Here is an 11,383-nt window from a genome sequence, read left to right on the forward strand (position 1 = left end):
ACTAATATTTTACACTACCGTATTTAGTGCAGGTGTGTGTGACACTTGATAAAATGTCTGAAAAACGTAAACGTGTTGTTTTAGGACTTAATCAAAAACTTGAAATTGTAAAACGCTTAAGAAAGGGCGAAACTGCGACAAGTGTAGCGCTGATTTATGGTATTGGAAGAACAACAGTTAACGTAATGCTGATAAAATAGAAGAACGTGTGTCAACAATGCAGAGCATGGATGGAGATGTGCGAACAAGAAAGACAATGAAACCTGCAAAATATGATGAATTGGACACTGCAATGTACCGATGGTTTATACAAGCAAGAAGTCAGGGGATTCCACTTTCAGGGCCTATAATAATGGCCAAGGCTGTTGAAATGAACAACAAACTTGATGGTGACTCGTCTTTTAAAGCAAGTATCGGATGGCTCGACAAGTTTAAATTTCGTCATGGAATTCGCCAACTTGATATCAGTGGAGAAAAACTCAGCGCGGATAGCTCTGTAATTGCTGAGTTCCGGGAACAATATAAAGCTCGAACATCAAAAGGGCAGAAGAAACTGACTGACTATTTCCAAGGTAGATAAACTATTTCACCTGTAAGTTTATAGTACAGTACAGTACTGTACATTACGTATTTTGCAACTTTTGTAGCTACTGTACGGATGTTTTTATCATGTAATAAATAGTTTTATTTGCTATTACAATCGTGTTTAATTTGTTCTCGCTCCGAAATATTATTATACAGGGTGTTACAAAATGGTACGGCCAAACTATCAGGAAACATTCCTCACACACAAATAAAGAAAAGATGTTATGTGGACATGTGTCCGGAAACGCTTAATTTCCATGTTAGAGCTCATTTTAGTTTGTTCTTGCACCTACGCTCAATGGAGCACGTTATCATGATTTCATACGGGATACTCTATCTGTGCTGCTAGAACATGTGCCTTTACAAGTACGACACAACATGTGGTTCATGCACGATGGAGCTCCTGCACATTTCAGTCGGAGTGTTCGTACGCTTCTCAACAACAGATTCGGTGACCGATGGATCGGTAGAGGCGGACCAATTCCATGGCCTCCACTCTCTCCTGACCTCAACCCTCTTGACTTTCATTTATGGGGGCATTTGAAAGCTCTTGTCTACGCAGCCCAGGTACTAAATGTAGAGACTCTTCATGCTCGTACTGTGGACGGCTGTGATACAATACGCCATTCTCCAGGGCTGCATCAGCGCATCAGGGATTCCATGCGACGGAGGGTGGATGCATGTATCCTCGCTAACGGAGGACATTTTGAACATTTCCTGTAACAAAGTGTTTGAAGTCACGCCGGTACGTTCTGTTGCTGTGTGTTTCCACTCCATGATTAATGTGATTTGAAGAGAAGTAATAAAATGAGCTCTAACATGGAAAGTAAGCGTTTCCGGACACATGTCCACATAACATATTTTCTTTCTTTGTGTGTGAGGAATGTTCGCTGAAAGTTTGGCCGTACCTTTCTGTAACACCCTGTATTACTGTGTCTATACATAAAATAATTGATTTAGGTTATGCTTTAGAGGAATACAGTGTTTCTGTTATCCGTCTATTCGCTCAACCGTCACGACCACGGTCCCGACGATGGCGGTTAATCGAGTTTCCACTGTATATGACAATACATCTGAAATTTAGTAACTTAGAGATCAATTTTTCGCCTGTACCTCATCCACAATTTCTTCAAGACCACCGACACCTGGGGTTGTTGAACATTTTCTCAACATACGTACCTCGGACAGAAGGCAAGTCGTTGCGCGAACACGCAGAGAGAGTGTATGGCTTGTTATAGAACCTATCATGCCCAAGAATGGAGTTCTTCGGACGTACGATTACGTCAGAGAGGAGGAGTCGGAAGGAAACAGAAGCAGTGACGGATAGGAAGCGCGCATCTGCCGATGACGCAACGGGATCTTGCGGGCAAACGCACAGCGGCCCGCTGCGAGGGGCCGACTTCTCCGGAAGAGGTAACGTGACGTCAGCAGGGGAGCGCCGCTCCCACGTGGCGCGGTACTCCCGCGCGATAAGCAAGCAGCCGCGCTCCAATCGGCGATATAAGCGGCTCTTGCGGACCCCGGAGGCTGCAGTCCGCTCCGTCGCAATGAAGCTCTCCGTCTTGTCGCTCTTGGTCGCTCTGTGCGCCGCGCAGACGCTCTGCTACGTGCTGGACGTCCCGGCAGTCCCGGACGTGGTTCTGGGGCCCGTGGACGAGGCCTCCAGCACGGAGACGTCACCACTGGAAGGCGGCGAGGGGTCGCATGCGCAAAGCGAGCAGTTGGTCGTTACGGGCGCCTGGCCGACCAAGGTGCTACCGCTGCCGCGCATCCTCAGCAGGGTAGCCGGTAGGAGGGTCTACTCCTCTTCCTCCAGGTCCCTCTGTCCCCAGGGACAGCTCCCTGACAGGCTCGGCATCTGCAGGGATATCTGGTGACGCGCTTCACGGTACGTCATTTCAGCGTTATCTGATTAAAGATACAAACTCTTGTTCGCCCTTGCACATATGTTGTTGTTGTGGTCTTCAGTCCTGAGACTGGTTTGATCCAGCTCTCCATGCTACTCTATCCTGTGCAAGCTTCTTCATCTCCCATTACCTACTGCAACCTACATCCTTCCGAATCTGCTTGGTGTATTCATCTCTTGGTCTCCCTCTACGATTTTTACCCTCCACGCTGCCCTCCCGTACTAAATTCGTGATCTCTTGATGCCTCAGAACATGTCCTACCAACCGATCCCTTCTTCTAGTCAAGTTGTGGCACAAACTCCTCTTCTCCCCAATCCTATTCAATACCTCCTCATTAAATATGTGATCTACCCATCTAATCTTCAGCATTCTTCTCTAGCACCACATTTCGAAAGCTTCTATTCTCTTCTTGTCTAAACTATTTATCGTCCATGTTTCAATTCCATACATGGCTACACTCCATACAAATACTTTCAAAAACGACTTCCTGACACTTAAATCTATACTCGATGTTAACAAATTTCTCTTCTTCAGAAACGCTTTCCTTGCCATTGCCAGTCTACATTTTATATCCTCTCTACTTCGACCATCATCAGTTATTTTGCTCCCCAAATAGCAAAACTCCTTTACTACTTTAAGTGTCTCATTTCCTAATCTAATTCCCTCAGCATCACCCGACTTAATTCGACTACATTCCATTATCCTCGTTTTGCTTTTGTTGATGTTCATCTTATATCCTCCTTTCAAGACAATGTCCATTCCGTTCAACTGCTCTTCCAAGTCCTTCCACATATAGCAGTCCTTTAATCAAACGTTAACTTATACTGGACGATCTATGCTTATACACCACACCATCTTCAATAACATTCCTAATTTTCCAATTTCCGAGTTTGTGGTTCAAATGGTTCAAATGGCTCTGAGCACTATGGGACTCAACTTCTGAGGTCATTAGTCCCCTAGAACTTAGAACTAGCTAAACCTAACTAACCTAAGGACATCACATACATCCATGCCCGAGGCAGGATTCGAACCTGCGACCGTAGCGGTCTCGCGGTTCCAGACTGCAGCGCCAGAACCGCGCGGCCACTTCGGCCGGCTCCGAGTTTGTGTCTTTTTGAAGTAATCATTTTTTCTATCACATCTCGACAAATTCCCCTTCTGTCATGAACTGGAGTGCCAGCTGCAGCTTTCGGACTCTCGCTGTTTGGACACGCTAGACAGAGAGCAACAGAGATCCGCGGAAGCTAGAAAAGCTGTCGAGTTACCACGAGCCGTTTACATCCAGTAGCGCACAAAAACCTGCACCAGACGTTTTCATCCGTTCCGTTCTTCGGCTATGCACATCCACGTTGGTTTTCATGTTTTCTAGTGTTATCTACCTTCTGTCCGCTTCCATTATGTCTTTCCTTATGTCTTGGAATCATGTAGAGTCTCTCTAGGTCCATGTACCATCTGCTCTCCAGGCTACAGTCCTGCTTCCGTCCGCTTCATTTTCGTTCTTGATGCAATAATTTACCAACAACCGTATGTATTGTAGAAATTTATTTTATTTTATGGACTTCTATGTGCTACCGGTTTCGGCATTATATTGATGCCATCTCCAGGCCCCACTCGTCATAGTCGTAAAATCGCTACACACGGAAGCAGCCATGTAACTGGATCCGTGAATCAATTCGTCCTGCAACAGCTCTTGGTGGCCAGGCGACACAGAAGAATTGATTTTACGACTATGACGAGTGGGGCCTGAAGGTGACATCAATATAATGCCGAAACTGGTAACATAAAATAAAATAAATTTCTGCAATACATACGACTGTTGGTAAATTATTGCCTGAAGAAGTTCATGCCAGCCGTCGTCCCACGATCCATAATGGATCAACGAAGATTTCATTTTCCAGTCCAGTCCGTTCTCACATCCAGTTGTTTGCTTCCCGCGTATCACAGAAACTCCCACCATGCATCTCTCTATTTTCTACTGAACAAACCTGACTGTTTTTGAATGATTTTCGCTTTAAAAAACCACACTTCATTGGCATTTCAAAATTGGTAACACACAACGATCTCAGCTTTCCTTTTCACATACATTAGAACCGTAACATAGAAAATCCCAGTTACTTTACCAAAAGTATTCGAGGAAGTTTTTGTTCTACTAGCACTTCTTAATCTGTCCATCCTGTTGTAGCCTTCAACTACCTAAACACAAAACCACATCTACCAGTTCTATGACTCACTGTCAGTTGATAACAGTTTCTTTCTATTGTGTTGACGGCATAATACTTTAGTTTTATTCTAACAGATTTTCTAGCCTACTGTTGAACTCGGTAGCAAACTCGGAAATCTGGAGATTGTGAATTTCGCTAAGAAAGCTTGAAAAACTACAGTAATAATTTTGTTAACGTTTTTACGCTGTTTCTATAGCCTTCTCGAGAAATCTTTTTTCCTTGACTGTGAAAGAGGATGGAACTCGATGAAGGAATCGGCTGCGTTAACAAATCGATGGCAAGGTTCTCAACAAATAAGGCACGATGCGACTCTTAGTACAATCGGGCCTCAGGGCGATTGACACGAAGAATAAACATATTTCCATACGCTAACAATAAAGAAATCTAGTGTAGCAATATTACGTAGAATAATTATCAAGCAGATTATACTGTGTTTGCATATATGATCTTTCATGATGATACGCCGACTGAAGACGCTCGTGAAGTGATTTTCGCAGTTTGTTAACTGTATGTGCTTGTATGTCAGTGTGCCCGATGGATTAATACCGTTCTCTTCCTCATCTTACGTCGACAGTCTTCACTTCTTCGCAAATCTTCTGCATACGACATTCTTGATAGCCTGTTATATATATTTTGGTCTTTGTCATCCATATAATACTACTCTTCTACTGTATCCTGCCAGTGGCAAAAAACTATTACTACATGTCAAATGTCACAATTTCAGAGACTTTTTTGGTGTCATGAAAATATGATTTTTTGTAATGGGTTTGTTTATAAGTAACTCATTTGCTACCAGTCACAATTTTCTTTATTTTATTTTTCGCACGACGCGTTTCGGGAAATGATTCCCATTTTCATGTGCGTTTTTTTGTGTGTGTTTGTTATGTCATTTCTATGTGATGTTGTCGATGTGTGAGATTGTGCTTAATTTCGTTGACTTTACTGCAATATATAAGAAAACACGCGATTTTTAGTTGGTTATCGATGTTTTTGTGAAGTTAGTGGCGAAATTTATAAGAATTTGTACTTACAGTTTCCTTATGGCCCATTTGTGCAGAGTCTCACACACACACTAAACATCACACACAACTTGTTGTACACTTTTAAACATCGAAAACGTTTTCATAAACAAAACAGTTACACAGATGTTTCCACAAGTAGTCAACAGAGATGACATTATAGGTCTTCCACAGAGTATGATATGCTTTTGTATAGAGGTTATTTACCTTAACAATTTGGGTCATAATTGACTTATATCTATTTTGCAAAATCAAAGAAATGAAGCAGAATCTCACACATCGACAACATCACATAGAAATGACATAACAAACACAAAAAAACACTTGAAAATGGGAGTCATTTTTCGAAACGCGTCTTGCGAAAAATAAAATAAAGAAAATCGTGACTGGTAGCAGATGAGTTATTTATAAACAAACCTATTGTTTTCACAGTCGCAGGCTTTCAGAACCACTTATAATGGATCAAATCTGATTTTTTGTATATAGAGTGGGGTGGCTAGTGAGGAGCGTGCGTAACGGAGAATTTAAAGTAGACTCGTGTGGCAATGAGAATTTGGTTCGAGGAGGGAGACCTGCCTGGGTAATTCGTGCAGCTGTGCGAACCCCTGTGCAAACGTGGCTTAGCGGCCAGCAACCTGCCTTAGTAAGCAAGAGACCTGTGTTCGATTCGCGCCCTTGGCACAAACTTTCACTCGCCATTGCAGTACATATGCATAAAAACTCTTACTGGTTCCTTTAGCATTTGCCTTGCGTATAAACCTGATTTTCGTTTACTTATAACATTTCTTCATGTTGTATTTTATCTGTACGTTAAATCCATACCATCCTTCTATAACACGATATCTCATTTCATTGCTTTTTCTACAACAATTTTTGCAAGACCATACAGAGCGTTACCTTGGAATTACAATCTTAGACACAGTTTCCTCTGTTTCATCTCAATATTTGGCATCAATAGAACTTGGTTATCGAAGGATATGGTTCCTTTTAGAGCTTAAATAATATGTCTCTTAGAAAAGAAATCGCTGTATCTGTAGCAATAAAAGTAATAAATGAGAGGACGTTTATTTCTAGCTGCCACAGATATTTTCTCTCTCTCTCTGATTGTAGTTTTCGTAGACTTGACACTAAGCTGTTTAGGGTACATGAAATTCAAGTTGCAGCACGAAGTAGTTTCATTATCACACAACTGACAACTACTGCCTACTTATTATGTATTATGTTCCACAATAAGAAGCTTACAGATTTATAAGCTTATAGATATTGAACCAGAAAGCTTATAAATTCTGTTGAAGTATCGTTTTGTAGAAAAATGAGTCAACCCTTCATGATATTTTTAAGCAAATTTGTCTCTTAATTTGTGATACAGCAGTCACCATACTTGAAATAGATTTTCCTGCCGTAACTCGTTGCAAAGTGGGATGATTTTTGCCAAGGAGACGAAAGTTGTTGTGTCAGAGAGTACTTAAACGGGAAGAATCGAGCAAATGAACAGTATTCAGAGAATAACGTTCAGAAGGAAATCGATAAAGTTTTAGAATGTAATTTCTTGTCAGGAATACTAAATACTTAATTTTTTTCGCTGCGAAATGATACTAGGGAGGAAATCTCTCTCTGAGAAACGAAGTTTACACGTTTATATAGGTAATTTCCAAAGTTTAGATAACACAATGACCATCGTTTTGAGAGTCTTGCGTGTCAAGGTGTCTAGGTGAAATCACACCACGAAAATATCTTTGAGGCACAAAAGTGGTACACATTGTATAAAATACTGATAATACTCTTTCTGGAATAACAAAATTAACACTAATCACAATTCACTGTTCTCAGAAAGTTCCGTGGCAAAATGGAAAGCTCTTTGCCCAACGTAGATAAGGCGTTCATGTTGTTGTTGTTTCTGTTGTCGTTGTCTTCTGTTCGAAGACTGCTTTCAGGCAGCTGTGCACACTAGTTTGTCATGTGCAACCTTCTCTATCTCTGCATAACTAACATAACCTACATCTATCTGAACATACTTACCTTACTCAAAGGTTGGTCTGCCTCTACAAATTTTACTCCCCATACTTCTTTCCATTACCAAATTAATGATTTCTTGATGCCTCAGATTGGGTCGCATCAAACGATCCTTTCTGTTACTCATACTGTATGATAAATACTGTGGGGAGAACAAACCAAAGACTGCGATTTATTGGCAGAACACCTAGCAGGTGCGACAGGTCACTAAACAGACTTCTCCGCTCTGTTCTGGAGTATTGCTGTGCAGTATGGGATCCGCATCAGGTGAGACTGACGGATGGCATTGAAAAAGTTCAGAGAAGGGCAGCTCGTTTTGTATTATCGCGGGAGATAGTGCCACACACGCGATATGTAAATTGGAGTGGCAGTCATTAAAACGAATGAGTTTTTCGTTGCGACGAGTTTCAATCACCAGTTTTCTTCTCCTATTGCGAAAATATTCTGTTGGCACCCTCCTACATAGGAAGAAATGAGCATCACGACAAAATAAGAGAAATCAGCGTTCGTACAGAAAAATTTAAGTGCTTGTATTTTTCCCAGCGCCTTTAGAGAGTGGAACGGTTCACAAAGGTTTTTCTTGCCCTCAGTGAAATTTATATTATTTTGTTTTGTACATATTGTGTAATAACGTAAGTCAAGTGTAAATTTGGTCGACAGAATACACTTTTCATACAGTTTTTAAAAGTAATCGGGTTGTGTGTGTTTCATGTAAAAAAGAATAAATTCAGTTACTATTTAGTCATAAAATTGTGTGCTATGAATCGTTTCTCTCGAGCGATTTTTCTACAAATAGCAAAATTTTTTAACCAGCCCGCTCACAAATTGTCAAAACTCAATAGTTCCGTACTTCTATTGAAGACACTATACGTAAACGACGGTAGAAAACTGAAACCAAAGAACAAAAATGTCGAGGAAGCATTATGATATTAGACGATCCTCGATTAGTGGTATATGGAACACTTGACGTGAGAAGGGCTATAAAGACAAAGTAATGTATCCGTCTCCATAGCCCTATCACACCGACAATCCTCTTGTAGGCGGAGAATGGAAAAGAATAGTATAACACCGTGAAATCTGTACAAATTAAATAAACGGTAGCGAAACAGTTTGCATACACATTGGGTTTATGGCAGATGCTGTTACCGATAGTACACACTTTTTGACGAGAAGCCCTATTATTATCAGACTACCAAAACATTAGAAAAGCTTATAAATAGCACACTTTGCTGTCTCAGTCACATGACTGAATCACTAAAAAGTATAGTTTAACAGACCGAAAAAGTTGACTGATTAGAAAATAGTTTTTTGATCGCGTACCTTGACTTCAGTTCCTAGTTCACATTTAGACAGGTGAACTGTTCAACAGGTCGTGCTGAGGTATGTCAGAGTCCATGAGCAGAGAGAGTCCTTCTGCAGCGTCACTGCTGACTCGGCGTGTTTCGTCACGAGGTTGGTTTGTTGCGTGGGCGGTGCGCGGTGGCACTTGTTTGTTTCTACTCCGGCGTCTCGGCAACAAAGCAACAGGTCACGCATGTGACGGGGACCATATGTATATTTGCCTGCCAAGCACTGCGTGACGCAGCGTACGTCGCGTGTTGCGCATGCGAGTGGTTGCTGGAACAGGGTCCGTGTTTAAAGTTTAGCGCAACAGAGCACAGATAGCGCAATGTGACTCAATTTGTCTGTTGCAACTCCTCAATCCTTTAGACCGTATAGAATGAGCACAAACTACAGACTAGAGCTGAAGAGGTGGTCAAACAGGAAAAAGAATGAAAAGGTTAACGTTCCCTATGTCCGAAAATGAGCGCTGAATGTACACTGAAGCGAGTCGTGTCACACAAATTTCTGAGAATAACAGAATGTTACGTGTGAAAGACCTATCATACTTTTTAAAATTTAGTCTTGGTAACATGTCCAAACACCCGCGCTACTGCCATCAACGTTATGATTAAAGTGACACAGGGGAAAATAACTATAATATTTATATCTCTCTCCCCTTACGAGCTTTAATCTAATCGTAAGTTACAAAAAAATGGTATTCTATACAGCAGACTCGCTGTTATCCGCTTTATTACGGATCTTGGACAACACGGATAACCGAATAACACGTATAGTCTAAAATACACATGTTCTTACCGGAAACTGCTACTTATTGCGTTTACAAAACGTGGTACATGTTGTAAGCCCATTATATTACTTACGCTCAATTCGCTGAATACTGACAACTTATTTACGAAGTTATCTTCAAAACGTATTGTATTTAGTATCACTTGCCTTCATTTCACTTTCGAGAAATAATCTAGTTTTCCTGTTCCCTTGTTCACTCAGTTTCCTCCGGAAAGTCAAAACATCGATACAGTTAAACGACTTTTGTCATCCATGATCTAATAACAGATAAACGCATTTCAGTGCCCGGCGTTCGCTATAATAGGTTCGTCGAACACCGTGTCTCCGCTATTCCGAACGCTCTGTTCACTTAACAACTCAAATCCGGGTTCAAAGACATATCTATGCTTCTCAGTAATATATACCTAAAAGTTAACCCTGAATTCTCGCTAAAGCATCGACTTACTAAATGACTGGATACATACTCTACATGACGGCTTTCTGAAGATGGGGTTGCACTACAGTTGGCTTTGTCAGTGAACGGAACTGAAGATATGAACCCCAAAATGAAGCAGGCATATTGTAAAAATCACCGACAGCACTTGCGATATGACCCAAAATCTGTGGTCGGCAGTCCCTGTACGCGTTGCAACTTGCTATGTAGGGAATTTCAACACGCTGACTGTCGTTATTTCTCAGTAATCTAAAAGAATTGGTTTTGTTGTCAGTCACCATGATTTTATCAGCTTCTGTGTCCTTGAACAAATGTTTTGACCACTGCATGCTACTGGATGTACATTTCGTAACACCAATCAAAAATTAGTCAGATTTTGTAAACATAATTTAGTTCTCGTTGACGTTTCAGTCCTTTCAGATGCATTATTTCGTGACATGAAAATTGGGGACTAAGCGTGTGTAGTGATGCCTATGTGTGTGTTGTCTATGTTGCAGAGGGCTACCGGGGCGCCGATCGCGGCAGCCGAACCTCACACTGAATGCTCGTGGGCGCTGCCAGACGAGACTGTCTGCGTGGAGAAGCAACGGCGTGGTCCAGCCGCTGCCAGTTATGTGATCAACGTTGTGTGACCCACGTTATGTGATCAACGGAAATCACAGCACAACATCTTCAATATCTCCTGTTGATTGGTACCTTTTTATACTCTTTGTATTCATACTGGAAGGAATTTTGTAAATAAAGTATACGAAAAGTCTATGTTTAAATATTGTTTTACTACATAGCAGAAATCGCTGTTTGAATAGCAACAAGGATTGGTCTTTTCGCTCATATAACAAAAGAAAATGCTTAATTCTCAACATCTGGCAGTAAGTTTGCGAGTAACAAGTACGCAAGAATATGAAACCTATGACACAATGGTTCGTCAACCTAAATGTACCCAATGGTAAATCTGAAACATCAAAAATGTTATATCAGTAAATGTAAGACACAGGATAGAGTAATCGACGGTTGATGAGAACTTAATTTTGAATATGTTGAAATATATTCATTCACTTTTGTCTTATAAGTGAT

General features: G+C 41.2%; 1 long non-coding RNA gene across 1 annotated transcript; it reads left to right on the plus strand.

The window, feature by feature from the left end:
- The first annotated feature begins 2,045 nt into the window (after positions 1-2,045).
- Positions 2,046-11,076, plus strand: LOC126457493 (uncharacterized). Its single transcript, XR_007585478.1, has 2 exons — positions 2,046-2,473; positions 10,807-11,076. It is a non-coding gene; the product is annotated as an uncharacterized LOC126457493 (long non-coding RNA).
- The last annotated feature ends 307 nt before the right edge of the window (positions 11,077-11,383 follow it).

Source organism: Schistocerca serialis, chromosome 1, assembly GCF_023864345.2.
Source record: "Schistocerca serialis cubense isolate TAMUIC-IGC-003099 chromosome 1, iqSchSeri2.2, whole genome shotgun sequence".
Taxonomy (NCBI): domain Eukaryota; kingdom Metazoa; phylum Arthropoda; class Insecta; order Orthoptera; family Acrididae; genus Schistocerca; species Schistocerca serialis.